Source organism: Diceros bicornis, chromosome 29, assembly GCF_020826845.1.
Source record: "Diceros bicornis minor isolate mBicDic1 chromosome 29, mDicBic1.mat.cur, whole genome shotgun sequence".
NCBI classification, from domain to species: domain Eukaryota; kingdom Metazoa; phylum Chordata; class Mammalia; order Perissodactyla; family Rhinocerotidae; genus Diceros; species Diceros bicornis.
In genome coordinates this window covers 16,509,946-16,527,229 of record NC_080768.1, presented here as the reverse complement: position 1 = coordinate 16,527,229, position 17,284 = coordinate 16,509,946, and the positions used below count along the sequence as shown (strand labels likewise).

At 36.9% G+C, this 17,284-nt stretch overlaps 1 pseudogene; it reads left to right on the top strand.

The window, feature by feature from the left end:
* Positions 1–6,643: 6,643 nt before the first annotated feature.
* Positions 6,644–7,595, top strand: LOC131393874 (voltage-dependent anion-selective channel protein 3-like; annotated as a pseudogene).
* Positions 7,596–17,284: the final 9,689 nt, after the last annotated feature.

Below are 17,284 nucleotides of genomic sequence, written 5' to 3'. Positions count from 1 at the left end.
ATTACCACGTATTTAGTGGCTTAAGACAACACAGATTTGTTACCTTACAGTTCTGGAGGTCAGAAGTCCGAAATCAGTTTCACTGGGCTAAAATCAGGATGTCAACAGAATTGTGTTCCTTTTGGAGGCAAGAGGGGACAATCTGTTTCCTTGCCTTTTCCAGCATTGAGAGGACACCTGCATTTCTTGTCTTACTGGCCCCACATCACTCCAACCTCTGCTTCTGTTGTCACATCTTCTCTGACTCTGATCCTCTGGTCCCTTCTCATAAGGACCCTTGTGATTACATTGGGCCCACGCAGATAATCCGGGATAATCTTCCCATTTCAAGATCCTTAACTTAACTGCAAAGTTCCTTTTGCCATGTAAGGTAATGTATTCACAGGTTTCAGGTATTAGGACGTGGATATCTTTGGGGGTCATTATTCTACTCATCAGAGTAACTGACAAGGCAAAAATGGAACACTAAGGTATCATATTTTATAGACTGAATCAACAACTGCGGGAAGCAGCAACCTCCCCTAGGGTTCCAATAAAGGGGAGATGTTGGAATGTTGAAAATTTAGAAGCTTGGAAAAGGGGGCCCCAGAACAGAAACCTAGACCTCTGAGGACAAGAGGCCACTGGCTAGTGCCAGTGTATGTGAAGGAGCACAACGAGGCAGGTTCTCTGATGAGTGGGAGAACTGCAAACTGCTGCCTCTGGAACGAGAGGTACACCTGCAGTGGGTACAAAGCAAACAGGAAGGAAACAGGAAGCAAGCCCAACGGAAGCCACCAAAAGGAGCACGTCCCTTTCCTTCTTCCCTCCTACCCGTCTTCCTATAGTGCTCTATTGGCAGTCCAAAAGCGAGCCAGCCGCAAAGGAAAACATGTGTGTTGGGTCCCAGCCCCAGGGTTACAAAGCAGAGCAGAGAAGATAAGTGGGAACTTGAGAGACGATAGCTTTACAGGTGGCACATGACTCAACTTGATGAAAAGCAAAAAGAATAAATCAACCAATTGTTTTGATTATGTATCCTTGAACCGTGACTTTTTCACTCAATTCGTTGGTTTTTTTGTTACGGTGCAGCTTCATGCCACCTTGAGACATACATATGGAAATTATCTAGTATTTTTAGACATACTCTAGATAATGCAATGACTACCAGACTTTTTAGAAAGGATGCTTTCTTAGATTGTTTGATTTTACAACACCCCATGTGATCTCCAAAAATCCCTTCTGTCATATATTTAGTTTTTAACTAAAATAAATTAAAACTATTAATTTATTGGTTTGAGGATTTCATACCATTCTTTGAGATAACTGGAGACAACTTAGGATAATTGAAAACAAGAGGAAGATTTCTGGATCAATACAGTGGATGTTTTCATCAAACCATTTCATAATAATAAGTGAAAAGAAATCCACAAGAAGACAGCCTGAGACAGAAGGTCAGATTAAGAAAAATCTATCCCATTTTGAGAGTGTCATCTACGCATTTTCACTCATATTTTAACGGCTTGTGTGAACACAGTCTCTCTAGACCTAGTTTTCAGTTTTCATACACCAGGTTTGTGTTCTACAATACTATATATTTTTTTGTAATATACTCTCCATATTATCAAGCTTCAATTATAAAAGCAAGACTGAAAGAGCTCAATGTTTTTATGTCTATCTAGCATCTTATGCTGCATGTTGACTTCTAGAATGTACCAAGCTTGAGCACCTGTAGTGCTATACTTGGTGTATACTTTCATTCTCAAGTATACTAATTATGATACTCTTAAGTCCTACCCTTGGTTGGCTAGTTTTGCTTTCACTATCATTCAGCATATTTTCTTGTCATAATAACCAAGGAACAACTTCAAGGTATGACGTTTGTTCAACTGCTTCTAACTCCATCCTCAGTAATTCTGTTTCCTTTCCTCTCCTCCGTAAATAAATGCGTCTTCTGATTTGGTACCGTGGTACTGAATTGCTGCAACTCTGACGGTTGTACTTTCATTTCAAATCCTCGATTAACCACTTTACTGGAACCCTTTTGTAAGTAGATTTTCATGAAAAAGAACCAGTATGAGGAAAACAAAAATTATATCAGGAATTTATTCCAAAAACAAGGTCCAGGATAAATTGAGTCTGTGTAGATTCATCTTATTTCCATACACATTTTATATTTCCATCTGTTCAATAAAGATTATGGTTCAAAGTGGTGATCCTAGAGAACTGATTATAAAGTCCTAAAGTAACAAACATTCTTGAAATATATGAAAAGCATTGTAACTACTGAGGCAGGAAATGATAGATGAACTTACGCAAAACTGATTTTTCAAAAAAAAATTTATATTTAAAGGAGTTTTCTGTTTAAGAACTTTTCTTTCCTTAACTCCTATTTTACCGTCTCTTCATTTTCTATTATATTTGTTGGTGATAAACTTTCTTTTAAGATTTTTTTTCTTTCTAGGCTTTTGTTTTGGTACCACTCTGCTCTTAGTTTGGCTTTCTCCCCCCCCATAACAACCATACAGTTATCCTAATTTTTATATTTTAAGTCTTTAACATCCTCACATTTTTAATCAAATACCTTTTTGAATGGCGACTTTTGTCTCTAACAATTGATTGACCAATTGCATCTTATTTTCTTGTTTTATTACCTAAGTAACTGCAGTGTGTATCATTTCTTTTTCCCCCTCTAAATTTCCTATATAGTCTCACCAATAAATCCACAATTTGGGTTTATATAACAAATTTCCTTTCACTTCGCAGGCAAATATACCAAAGTGAGGAGATGATTAGTCATAGGGTATAATAATTATATAGGGAAAGTTGAAAATAAAGAGATATTGGAGAATATTAAGAGGCTATAACTATGTTTCATTTCTACTGTTCATTTCATATTCTTCATATTTATGTTTGTGTACACACGATGTCTCATATTTTATTTTGTGGTCTGCCTTTTTCTTCACTCTGATCCTTTCCATTTATACCTAAACATTTTCGTTCCTGGGAGTTCCACTTCTGCTTGTGGGCGTCTAAGTAATTCAGATTAAGCCTCTTGCTGAGAACTAAAAAAGCTGACCAATTATGTTTTTAAATGTTTGAAGCCTTCAGGGAATTGAGAAGTTCACGAAGAATCAAAGAGCCAAGATCTTAGAAAAGAAGGAACCACAGAGAGATGAGCGTGGTACTGGGGTCTCTGGAGCTTCCAGGAGGGGCAGCAGAGAGGCTGAGGGGCTCAGCAGAGGTACTCGCCAATTCATGAAGTTATGGAGAAAAAGCCAGAGTTCATAAAATACCAAAGAAAAGGATCCCAGTAACCCTCTAAACTTTGGATAAGCTACAAGGCTACACTGTAGGACTAGGAGTGAACTATAAATGGACTGACCTTCAGAGAGACTAAAGCCAGCTTCAAATAATCTCAATCCCTGATTAGATTAAAGTTATCTGGGTTGACTGGAATCCCTAATTACTAACAAGAAAAACAAAAATTCTCTCTACTAAAAATTCTCTCTACCATCATCTTAGACTTCAATTTATCTCTACAATTTTTCATATATAATACCTGATACTCATTAAAAAAATAATCAGGAATATAAAGAGACAAGTTATTGTGACAGATAACCAAGTAGGGGGGGAATACAATAAAAATAGACTTAGAATTATCCAGATATCAGACACAGACCTTAAAATGACTGTACTTAATATGTTCACAGAAATAAAAGACAAAACTGAGAATTTACAGAGAAAACTGGAAATGATTTTTAAAATGAAATTTCTAGAATAGAAAAGTTTGATAATGGGTTTAACAGCTGGAGAGAGAATGAGTAAACTGAAAGGTCAATAATAAATATCCAAAATAAAAGCACAGAGAGACAAAGGGATAATAAATGCAGAAAAAAGACTAAGAAACATAGAGGATACAGTGAAAAGTTTTATAACATGAGTAATTGGTGTCCAGAAAGAGAAGAAAGAGAGAATTGGACAAGAACCAATATTTGCCAAGATAGCAATTGAGAATTTTTCAAAACAGATGGATGATATCAAACTACTGATTCAAGAAGTACACCTAAGCACACCAAAGGAGAATTGCTGAGAATGAAGTGCACAAAGGTCTTAAAAGTAACTAACAAAAGAAGAAAGATTACCTTCAAAGTAGCAACAATAAGACTGTTTACTTTCCAATAAAAACTATAAAAGCCAGGAGATAATGGAATGATATCTTCAAAACACTGAAAGACTATAATTGAGATCTATAATTCAATACTATCAAAAATATCCTTCAAAAAAAAAAAATATCCTTCAAAATCTAGGTGAAATAAATACATTTTTCAGAGAAACAAAAATGGAGAGAATTCATCATCAGAAAACCAGCCCTAACAAAAATACTTAAAGATGTTCTTCAGGCAGAAAGACAATGATTCACATAGCAGCTTAGAGATGCAAAAGAAGTGAAGAGAAAATAAAAGATAAACACAAAGGGAAATATAAGTGATTATTGATGATTGAAATCATGATAATAAAGTCTTATAAGAATCAAAATACATGGCAAAACCACTGTGTGAAACAATTTGGTAGTTTCTTAAAAAGTTAAACGTGCTTACACGTGACCTAGCAATTCTAATGTCTATCAGATGGTAAATGTATAAACAAGTTGTAGAATATCAACACAATAGAATATTGCTCAGCTATATGTAGTAGTGAACCCTACTGTACATAGTAGTGCACTACTGATATCTCCAACAACATGAATGAATTTCAAAACATTATGCTGAGTTAAAGAAGTCAAACACAAAAGAGTACAAAAAGAATCTATAACAACAGAAAGCAGATCAGTGGTTGCTTGGAGGTGGAGGAACTGACAACATGAAAGAATACGGTAAGGTCAATGTTTTCAGGGTAGGGTAAATGTTTGATAACTTGATGGTTACATGAGTACACATTTGTCAAAATTCATCAAACAGTACACTTAAAATGGATATATTTTATTGAGTGTCAACTCTATCTTAATAAAATTAATTAAATTTACAAAAAATATGAAAAAATAGCATCTAAGTTGGGCAAAATGGTAAATGCAGTTAAAGTGCTACAAGGTCCTAGCATTGCCCAGGAAGAGGTAAAAGTATTTGTATTTAATGCTGATGAATATATATATAGTAATACCTAGGGTAGTAGATATAGTAATATATAGACTACTAAAAGAATAGTAAAATAATTTGTAAATACCAAAATGATAAATGGGAACATGGAATAGTAAAAACAGATAATAAATTTGAAAGACAGTAAGAAAAGAAATATAGAACATGTGAGACAACTAGAAAGCAAATGGTAGGATAGTAGATCTAATTAAGAAAACGAACAACTATATGCTGCTTATAAGAAACATATAACAAAGATAAGGATACAGAAATATTGAAAGTAAGGTAATTAAAAATATATATACCAAGCAAACACTAACCAAAAAAAAGCCAGGGTTATTATTTTAAAATCACACAAAGTAGACTTTAAGGAAAAAATAATTACTAGAGATATAGAGGAATATTTCATATTAATAAACAGTTTAATTTACCAGAAAGATATAGTGATTCTAAAAATGTATGCACATAATAACATAGACTCAAAATGTGTAAGGCAAAAATTAACCTAACCACAGGAGAAAGAGATAAATCTACAATCATAGTGTTAAATTTTAACATACCTCTCTCATTAAGGAGGCCAAAAAATACAGATTTGAACTTCACAATTAACAAATTTGACCTGATTGATATATAAAGAATTTTTAACACTATGGATTTCATTTTTTAAAGTACACTTGTAATATTTATAATAATTACCACATGCTGGGTCTAAATCAAATCTCAACAGATATCAAAGGATTGAAATTAAGCAGTATTTGTTGTCTGGCAATAGTGGGATTAAATTAGAAATAAATTATGAAAAGATCATTTGAAGATAAATGGAATATAAAACTAACTAAATGGAATATAAAACAAATATATAATAGACAGGCTTAACAAAACAAGAAGTTGGTTCTTTGCAAGATTAAAAAAGTCACAAATCCCTGGTGGGATGGGTCAAAAAGAGAGAAGGTAAAAATAACCAATATTAAGAATGAAAGAGGGGGCACTGTTACAGATCCTACAAATATTTGCAATATTGTAAGAGGATATTATAACCAAGGTTATGTGAATGACTAAAATTTTAGACGAAATGGACAATTTCTTAGAAAAGCACAATTTACCTAAAATGACACAAGAAAATCTCTACAATCTCTACAATCAAAGAAATAGAATGCATAATTTTAAACTTTCCATAAAGAAAACTCCAGATCCATACGACTGCACTGGTGAATTTTACCAAATATTTAAGAAAGAAATAATGCCAATTGTACAAAAACTTTTCCAGAGAATGGAAAAAGTAAGAACACTTCCCATCTTGTTTTCTGAGGCCAGTGTTACCTTGATACCAAAACCAGACAAGAACACTGTAAGAAACGACAATGGCAGGCTACTATAACCTAATGTTTTACATTAATGTAAAAAAAAAAAACAAACTTAAACTAACTATTAGCAAAGCAAAACCAGCAATGTCTGATGAATACATTGTGACCAAATTGGGCCATGTCAAGAATACAAAAATGGTTTAGCATTTAGGTTGCTCTGGCAGAATGGAAACAGGCCCTCTAGTTGGAGATGGGTGTACCACGCCAATTTACTGTGACCTAGGAAAGGCGACCAAGGATGTCTTCAACAGAGGATGTGGGTTTAGTATAGTCAGAATAGATCTGAGAACCAAGTCTTGTAGTGAAGTGGAATTTTCTACTTACGGTTATACTTACATTGATACAGGGAAAGTATCAGGCAACCTAGAGACCAAATATAAGATATAACTATGAACACCTTCACCCAAAAATGGAATGCAGACATTCCATCTATCTTGGGACAGAAATCACTTTGGAGAATAAGTTGGCTGAAGGGTTGGAACAGACCCTTGACACTATATTTGTACCAACACACAGGAAACAAGAGTGGGAAATTGAAGGCCTCCTATAAACCAGATTGTTTCAGTCTTGGCAGTAATGTTGATATAGATTTTTCTGGACCAACCATCTATGGCTGGGTTTTGTTGGCCGTTGAAGGTTGGCCTCCTGGCTATCAGATGAGTTTTGACACAGCCAAATCCAAATTGTCACAGAGTAATTTTGCCTTGGGTCACAAGGCTGCATACTTCCAGCTGCACATTCATGTGAAGGAGGGCACTGAATGTGGAGGTTCCGCTTACGAGAAGATTAATTAGAAAATTGAAGTGTTAATAAACCTTGCTTAGACAGCTGGCAGTAACAACACCCATTTTGACATCACTGCTAAATACAAGCTGGCTTGTAGAACTTCTCTATCTGCCAAAGTAAATAATGCCAACCTGATTGGACAGGGTTATACTCAGACCTTCGACCAAGAGTCAAACTGACCCTATCAGCTTTAACCAATGGAAAGAACCTGAACGCAGGAAGTCACAAGGTCGGGTTGAGATTGAATGTGAAGCTTAATGTGGTTTTGAGTAAAGCATTAGATTTGTCCCTGGAGGTGAAGAGAAATGAACTCACTATGATTTGGCCTTAAAGTTCTTCTGTGAAATTTCAAAAATGTGAACATTTTATTCTTCAAAAAACTTGTAATCCTCCCTATGCTGAAGTCTAGAGATCGCAAGTCCCTCCTAAGGGAGGTGCTTGAAGGCATGCCCGGAAGTTGTGTTTGTGCCACGTTGCAGTTCAGTTCTGCAGTCATATTTCACATGTGTTTCTCAGCGACAATGGAGGGTCACGTTATAAAGGAAATGACCTAATCCTCCAGTTTGCGCATCACATCCTGCAAGTCCCACAGCACTTTTTGTGACCTTTTAATATATCCGTCTCTGTGCCGTAGGAGAATCTTTGGTTTTGCATCAGAGTGAAATAAAATGAACCATCACTTTTGGAACAACGGAAAAAATGGTTTGATGTGAGAAAAAAATGAAATTGGCCACATTAACTCAATAAAGGGGAAAACATCATATTACCTTCTATGCTGAAAATGCTGAAAAAGAATTTGACAAAACTCGATGCATATTCATGATTAGAACTTTTAGCAAATATAAATAGAACTGCTTGAATCTGATAAAATGCACCTATAAAAAATGGACACAAACATGATTAAATGTTGAAAACTTTCCTTCTGGAATTGGGAATGAAACAAGAATGTCCTAGCCAATTTGATAAGGAAGATAAAAAAACAAGTATAAGAATATGAACACAAGGACTAAAACTGCACCTATTCACAGGCAATTTGGTGATGTACACAGACTATCCAGAAGAATCTACAGATAAATTATTAATCTTAATTAGTGAGTTTAGTTAGCAAGGTTGCTGGATACACCAATACACAAAATCAATTCTATCTTTCTATCCCCAAAACAAGCAAAAAATAAAAATTTAAAAATATGCTATTTATAATAATACAAAAAACTATCAAATATGCAGAAACAAACCTAACAAAAGATATGCAAGACCTCTAGAGCGAAAACTGTAAAATATTATTGAGAGAAAACCATAATAAGTGAAAGGTTATATTATGTTCACAGATTAGCAGATTCTCTATTGTAATATAGAATATGTCAACCTCTAGGAATTGATCTATAGACTCAAAACAGTCCTCAGTTTACTTTTTGTAGTAATTGACAAGGTGAATCTAAAGTTTACAGGGAAAGTCAAAGGGCCACAAACAGGAGTTACCCTACTAGATGTGAAAACTTATAAAAATACCATAATTAGGACAATGTGGTATTGGTGTAAGAACAGTCAAATGACCGATGAAACAGAATGGAAAATCCAGAAACACTCCAGCACATACATGGACATTTGATTCCTGTCTGAAATGCCACTGCAGAGGGAAGGAAAATCTTTTTAATAAATATACTAAGTCAATTGGCTATCTATATAGGGAAAAAAATGAAACAACCCCTACCTCATACCACCTATAAAACATCTAAAAGAACAGGATAATGTTTTCATGATCTTGAGGTAGGGAAGTCTTTCTTAAACAAGACACAAAGCATTACTGTAAAGGAAAAGATTGACAAATATGGCTACATTAATATTAAGAATTTCTGTTACTCAAAAGACTCAATATTATGTAAATGATATTCTTCTCTGAATGACTTTTTTTTTTCACTGAAAATTATGCTTGTGAGAGTCATCCATGTTCTTTTAGAAGCTTTATGTTTTGTGTGCGGTATGAGGTAGGGGTCAAGTTTCGTTTACATAAAATGGGCAAAACTCTATCCATTGGTGTTAAACATCAAGAAAGTGGTTACTGTTGGGAAGGAGTGAGAGGAAAATGATTGGGAGGAGAAACAAAGGGGGCTTCCATGTTGCTGGGAATGTTCCATTCCTTGTTCTGGGAGGTGATTACATGAGTTTGATTGCTTGGGATAATTCATTGAGCCGTACAATGATGATATGCTCATTCTTCTGTATTTGCGTCATACTTCAATAAAAGGTTAAAGAAAAATAAACCTTCCTTTTCCTTACAGATGTAGAATAGCATTAAATGCATTGTTTCCCTTTCCCCTGAATTGTCCCCAATTCGTTTCCTTTTGCCAAAAGCCATCTCACCATGGCCTTTAAAAAATTTTATTGGTCACAATGCATGCCAGATACTTTGCTGGATTCAGTTACATATATTGTCTCATTTAATCTTCACAACTCTGTGAACTAAGACGTTGTTTATAACCAAGGCTTGGGGAGGTAAAGGGACCTGCTCAACGTAAAAACTAGCAAACAGCAAGCAGCAGAGCCAGGATTCGATGCTGGTGTTCTTGCTGCCTTCCACCGTGCTCTTAACATTAAAAGATTAAACATAGCAAATTCCAACACTTATCAATTCACTTGGGCACTTCATTGATTGATATAAAAGATGCTATAAAAGAGATACCCCCAAGTAAAGTGAAAGAAATCAATATTCTTTTCTATATACCTGGTGCAAATTAACAGTACTTTTCAAGTATATGAAGCTTTTTATAAGTGGATGGAATAGAAAAGGCATAGCTTTATAGTCAGATAGCTCAAATCTTGGATTTACTGCTTACCACTTGAGTTTCCTTGACAAGTTCCTTAATCTATTTGAGTCTTGATTTTCTCATCTGCAAAAAGAAAATAATAACACCTATTGGTGGTAAGCCAAAGGAACTGTATAGAAATTATTTGAATCTGTAGATGAGCTGCAGTCAGCCTGTGAGCCCTAGAGACCGAGAGAAGGATTCAGCTTGTAATGACAGTGACTATAGCAGAGGGCTGAGCTTAGTAGGCACCCAGTACATTATAAATGCAGGGGGACTCTAACTTATCAGAGCCCCACATAATCATACATACAGCTAGCTAGTCCCCACCTCCCACCCTCCACCTGCTCCGTCACCTTTCACCCTGCCCACCCCCCTTACCCCCATTGTCACTGATTCCTCTACTGCTGGTGTCACAAGAGCTGCTGTGAAGAAACATGGAGATATTAGAGAATATGTCTGAGCAAGATTAAGTAACCGTCAAATGCAAAATAAGTCAACAAGATACCATTTTCATCAATCAAATTGGCAAGGACATTTCAAATGACAGCGCTCAGTGTTGGAGAGGATATAATAAACTTTCTCCTGCACAACTGGAAGCACCGTGCACCTTTCTGGAAAGCCATTTAACAAGCAAATTGGAAAGAAAACAACAAGAGTAGTTTAGATAACATAGTCATCACGGTAATTCACCTTCTAGGAATCTAGCCTTAGAAAACAAGAATATCAGTCACACACTTGGACAAAGCCTTGTGTCGAAGGGTGTTGCAGCCTTACTTGCCATGGCAAAAGTCTGAGATAACATAAATGTTCAAACATAACCTGTTGTACACCTTTAGGGAAGCTGTTGCTCAGTCAGATAAAATGTGTCACAAAAAAATAAAACAATAAAATGGGTAAATATACATAATAATTATAATAACTGTATTTATTATGTAGTTATAATATATGTAAATATATTTATAATATATATTATATATAATAAGAAATATAAAACAAAATAGAGAATGCTCATGAGATATTACAAAGTGAAAAAAAAGAGATGCAAAACTGTAAATACTGGAAAAACTCAAATGTCCATCACTAGATGAATAAACAAAATGTGGTATATACACAATGGAATAGTATTCTGCCTTAAAAAGAAATTAAATTCTGAAACATGCTACAACATGGATGAACATTGAAAATATTATGCCAAGTGAAATAAACCAGACACAAAGGGACAAATACTGTATGATTCCATTTATATGAGGACCTTGAACATGTAAATTCACAGAAACAGAAAGTAGAATAGAGGTTATCAGAAGATGGAGGAGGAATGATGGGGAGTTATTGCTTAATGGGTACAGAGTTTCAGTTTGAGATGATGAAAAAGTTCTGGAAATGGATAGCAGTGACGATTGCACAACACTGTGAATGTACTTAATGCCACTGAATTGTAGACTTAAAATTGGTTAAAGTGATAAATTACGTTAGGTGTATTTTACCACAATTAAAAATACACAAGTTGACAAAAATACATGCTTTGAAATATAGGCTAATGTATAATCAGATATTAAGACATCTCTGGATATTGACTGATTCATTCAAAAAATATGGATTGATTTGTACAAAAAAGGTGTATTGAATGCCTACTGTGTGTCAGTTACTCTTCTAGATTCTGAGGATAGAGTTTGGTAAACAAGACAAATGGCCCCTTACTCTAGTGCAAGGGTAACAGATATTGAGATTATAAGAAATTCTTTCTTTTTTGACTCTTTCTATGTTTTCTAAATCCTTTCCAATGAGTATTCTATTTTTATATGTGGGAAAAAACATAAGTGGAAGGAGGGAAACAATTATGAAAAGCAATATTGGCTTGAGATGGACTTTCTCCCTTGGTGTAGACTCATACCCCATCAACACAGAGAGGAATGGGTCTGATGATGATGGATGAGGGGGTGAGAGAGAATTAGAAATTCAGGAATGAGAGAGACCTGTGGTATCTGTTCAGTCTACCATCCTTCTTCCTATTATGTTTTGGGCTTTGTGGCTTCCAGAAGCATCCAGACTGCAGTTACTCTGTTAATCCTGCTCACTCTATCCCATTCTGGTGGTAGTTTATACCAATGTTCAAAAAGATTAAGAGCTTAGCTTTTCTGGTGTCAGGATTTTATTGCTTTAAAAATAGTCCTGCAATAACTTTTGCATAAGTGTTTTGGCCCTCTCTCTACTTACAATAGGCCATTAAACGTCTTCTAGAGACTCAGAGCTGATCTGAAAATATCAGGCAGACGTTAGTAGACTTACTGGCTCAGCACCTCTCCATCAAGAAATGGTTGCTAATTTTTGGCTCCTCTTATGACAGAGCAAAACTGAGAATCATCTCAGGGCTTTGCAATGTAAAAAGCCCCCAGCGGCCTCATTTGTACATCCCCTCTCCACCCCCACTTGCCCAGCACTGTCCAGCTCTGAGAGCACTTCCATGTGCCTCAGCCCCTCTCACCTTCCAGCAACCCAACCATTTTCTCAAAGACCGAACTTTTGCAAATCACAAGCTGACTGAGATTCAGTGTCCCTATTTATCAGTTATGTTATTTCCCCCTTTAAAAGGAAGAAGCTGCAACCTAGATATACAATTTGGCCGGGGGCAAGCAACCAATAAGAGACAAAGCTGAGTTGAGATTCCAGGTTTTGAGAGGACCATTCTAGGACCTTTGGGAGACACAGAGCTGCTGGGTCTGTTCATTTCCACTTAATCTGCCACATTTCCACTTAATCTGTACTGCTTCCAGGGGCCTTGGCCTCCTAATCAAGTCCCAGTGACATTCACTCATACTACCAGCCCCAGAGCCAGTCCTGGATGCCACAGATGCAAAACGTGAGTCTCTTCACCCTGCCTCACATACTTAGTGGGGATCAAGAAAGGGCCACCAGCCTAGACCAGACTGTGATCTGGCCACAATTGCTTGGCCCAGGTGACTCTCCGAGGGACCTTGCTTTCTGTCAGATCCGGCAGCTTCCAGAATCATCCTCTCTCTCCCTTTGCTCATCTCTAGCTGGGCAGTCCCTCCGTAGGTCTGATCTGTTGCCCTGTTGAGTCTCCAGGTCATGGGGGTCCGGCCTGATTCTGAATCTCAGTTCAGTTGTCAGTGGCCTTAGCACCCAGCCTGGCTTCACCTCTAGGGCTTGAGCTGACCCACAGTGTCATTTCCTGCTGTAAACAGACAGACTTCAGGGAACAGTGCCTCATCCTCTTGGCTCCTGAACACTGGAAGGCTGCCTGTGTCCCCCAGTCCCAGGCCTTGCCCACCTAATTTACAGACTCGTTCTTTACCCACTGCTTCAGAAACTTGGGCCCTCCTTCTTTTTTACTTCCCACCACCCATTTTGTCGAAGGACCTATGATATTTTGCGTCCAAGTAGCTTCAATTTCAATACAACCACAGGATTGCTAGTGTCTCTTTATGGAATAGAATTGGACTATCCATTCCACCTGTGACCTTGGGCAAATCATTTTACTGCTTGGAGACTTTACCTCCTTCTAGTTAAGATAGGCATTAATTTGATGACATCTTTCTACCATAAAACTCTGTGAATTTAGAGCTGAGACATCTTTTCTCTTACCTGAGGACTCTGAGGGAAAAAACATGGTTATCGGGCTAATGTCTTCAAGTAAGTCTGCCTGTCTTCCAGGAGGAGATTCTGAAAACTTTCTCCACCGTGGATAAAGAGCTCTAGTCTTTATTTCCAACTCATATCCCTCGTGCAATTGCTTGAGAATGACCTTTTCTATCTACGTAAGCTAAATCTTAATGGTCTTTTTTTAAAATCTCAAATCTACCCTTAAAAGTTCTGTAAAGCACCTCAACTTTGTACGTAGGCTACTTGCAGGAAAAGCATGATAATTTCCTTCAATCTGAAAGTGGTTTGGAGACCTAAAACAATGACAATAAACCTTTAAGATGAAATGTCACCTTGATGCTGTTATGGAGCTTTGAAGTCACTGGATTTCAACTATTTCAATGTTCTGTATTTTTTGTCGCTCAGTATATGCTGTAATTGGTGGCTAAATGATTAATTTTCATAGTTCCTTTCTCATTTCTGCTTGTTGGATTTCCTTTTATTTCTTTATTTCTTGGTGGGGCAGAATTAGCTCCCACCGTATCACTATAGAAGCTTCATTAACTTAGTAAAGCATACATTCAACAAATAAATTTTCACAATTGTCATTTACTCAAATGCTTTTATGGATCCATTCATATGGATCTCATATGCTTTTTGGGTCAACACAACCCAAAACATCTGTTTGAAACAGAAAGTTAAATCATTCCATGTTTATAGGCATGTTGATTGGTAGAAGAATATGAATCATTGCCTGGATTTTTTTTTTTTATCCAACCCACTCCTGTATTTTCCTCCACAGAGATCGACTCACCAAGCCTATAGCACCCTCATAGGAACACAGTCAAATTAATTTCCCAGTCACCGTTGCATCTAGGTGAGGCCATACAAGAATGGAATATAGTGGAAGTGATACTGCCACTTAGGGGCTAAGCGAGTTCTCTTTTCACTTCCCCCAATTGCTAATTGGATGATCTTGAAACCTGGTGTTGAAGATGGCAGAACTGCATGAGAGGAGCTGTGTCCCTGAATTATTATGTGGAAGGCCACCTGTGACACCTGATGGGACTATGAGGTGAGCCATTAGAGTTCTGGGATTGTTTGATATAGCAGTTAGCAGACCTGGCTAATACATTCCTCTTATCCTTTAGGTTGAACAAGTTAGAGACTTGCAGGGTCTTTAGAGTAAGTAGCCTTGTTGCACAAGTGGTCAAAGATGGTGCCCTACAAGCGATGGATGACACTCCTACCGCTTACTCCGCCTTCACTGTAAGTAATATAATCGACATCCCCTGAGCAGAATAAGAAGGAGGTTGAAAGCCATGAATACATACTCTCCTTTCAATTTACTTTTGTCCATCTACAGTGGCCAGTCCCACCCATCAGAGTTCATAAGCCTATCAAGAGCTCTCCCTATTTTGGCAATTCATGAATACAGCAAAATGGGCTCTCTGGTGTGACTCAATCTCAGCAACCAAAAGAAAGCATCCCTATCTGGCCCTTTACACTTCTTTCAGATCATTCATAAACATAATCTGGTTTCTTTCAAAATAGTATGTTTATCTAATTTCCTTCATTAGTAGCTAGTTAAGCAATGCTTCTGGCTTTCCATGACCCAATTTCCTGGGTCTGAGTTCATTTAAGGCTTTTCCTTTTACTCTTGCATCAGCCACAATCTCACTTCTTTAATGTAACCTCCTGTTTTTCTGTTTAAATGTGCTTCCTGTTTTTTCTATGTCATTTGCAAACATGAATGCCCTGGATCCCCCCTGCATTATTTCCAGCCCGCTACATCTTCACCCAACCAAGAGACACCATTTGTGTCTCTTTCAGTACCGTTCCCTGAAAATGGATCTCAAGTCATTTCCTCTTGGATCTATCTCTTCTTTAAGAGAAAGAATTTTAAAGTAAGTGCTCAATAATACAGAGATCTACTGTTGCTCTTTCCCTGTACCGCAGTTGGCACCAACTATTTTTCTGAACCTCCCCTCCTGGTTCAGGCCTCTTGCAGGATAATCTAAACAGAAACCATTGGTTGCTAAATCAAATCAAACAAGATAATATCCAATTTGTTCTTTTTTCTCTCAAACTTCTCGTAATGTTTAAATTTCTCCATCAGTCAATTAACAAATCACTCTGGTGCACGTTGCCAGGAGCTTTGAGATGAGAACAGAAAGATGAGAACAGAAGAAATACAAGTGAGTTCACAAGTAATGTGTCAGATTTATTTACATGAAACCATTTGAGAATAAGGTAGTATATAATACCAGTTATCTAGTCATTATAAAAAGTGCATTCATAATTGTAGAGGGGAGAGATCAATGTGTGCTGGAATAAAGGGGAAGGTTTAATAAAGACGGGATTTGGCCTTCAAGAACTGTTAGGCTAGAGCAATAGAAACAACAAGCATTTCATACATGGGAAATATCATGAACAAAGGCACAGAGGCAGAAATAATAGTAACAGTCACAGCGGAGTCTATTTATTATGCACCTATTATGTGCCTTGCATCATGCCAGGCCATTTCCATTTGTAATATCTAATCCAATTTACAGCAATCCTGGGATTATGAGGTGGGTATTTTACAAATAAGAGAACTCAAATTTAGAGAAGCACTAAATGTCAGAATCATAATTCAATGTCTGTGCTCCACCCACTACATAGGAAGGCAGGGGCAATTAAGAAGAAGGATACCACTCTGGAGAGTAGAAGGCAGTAACCTAGGCAGATGGAGGAAGCTAGATTATGGAGACACTGGATGTTGAACAAGGATGCTAGATTTGACCTGATAAGTAACAGGAGACTGTTGTAGATTTTTCAGCGCATACATAGCATGACAAACTTTGGAGTTAGGCAAGATATGAGTTCAAGGCCATATTCTGTGTTAGCTGTATGACTCTGAGAAACATAAACTTGCTGAGATTTAGTTTCCTCATCTGTAGAATGTAACAGTAGCATTAATTTATAGGGTTGAAAGAGCTAAATGAGGTAATGTGTTTAAAGCTTCTACTAAAACACTTGATATAGTAAGCATTTAATGTATGATATTATTATTACCAATGTAACTGAAACAATGTGTTAAACAATGTGTTTAAGGAAGACAAAACAGCTAACAGACTATTCCCTGGAGACATGTAATGGGATGGCTTGGGATTCTTGGGATAAGGAGAGACCAGGTAGGAATGAATTTACAAACATGGTCAAGATGAGTCCACAGGACTTGATGACTGAGGTAAGGGACAAAGGAAAAGGAAAGCCCAAGGAGACAAATTTAGGAGAATTTGAGAAGTATGCTAACATGACCAGAAATTGGGAAGTGTGGGAGAGAGTCAGTTTGGGGTTAAAAAGTACAGTACATGTGTACAGTGATGGATGGTAACGTCTTTGGGTGGTGAACATGATGTAGTCTACACAGAAATGGAAATATAATGATGAAAAAAAAGTACCGTAAGCTTAACCAATTGCAAGATACCTACCTCTGAAAATTTACACAACATATGACCACGTGACCATGATTCTGGGCCCCTCGTAGGGCCTTGGAAGAAGGTGTCAGTGCTAATGAGGAGCTCTGAAGATAAAGCTTCATTAAATTCACAGCAAATCCACCTTTCTA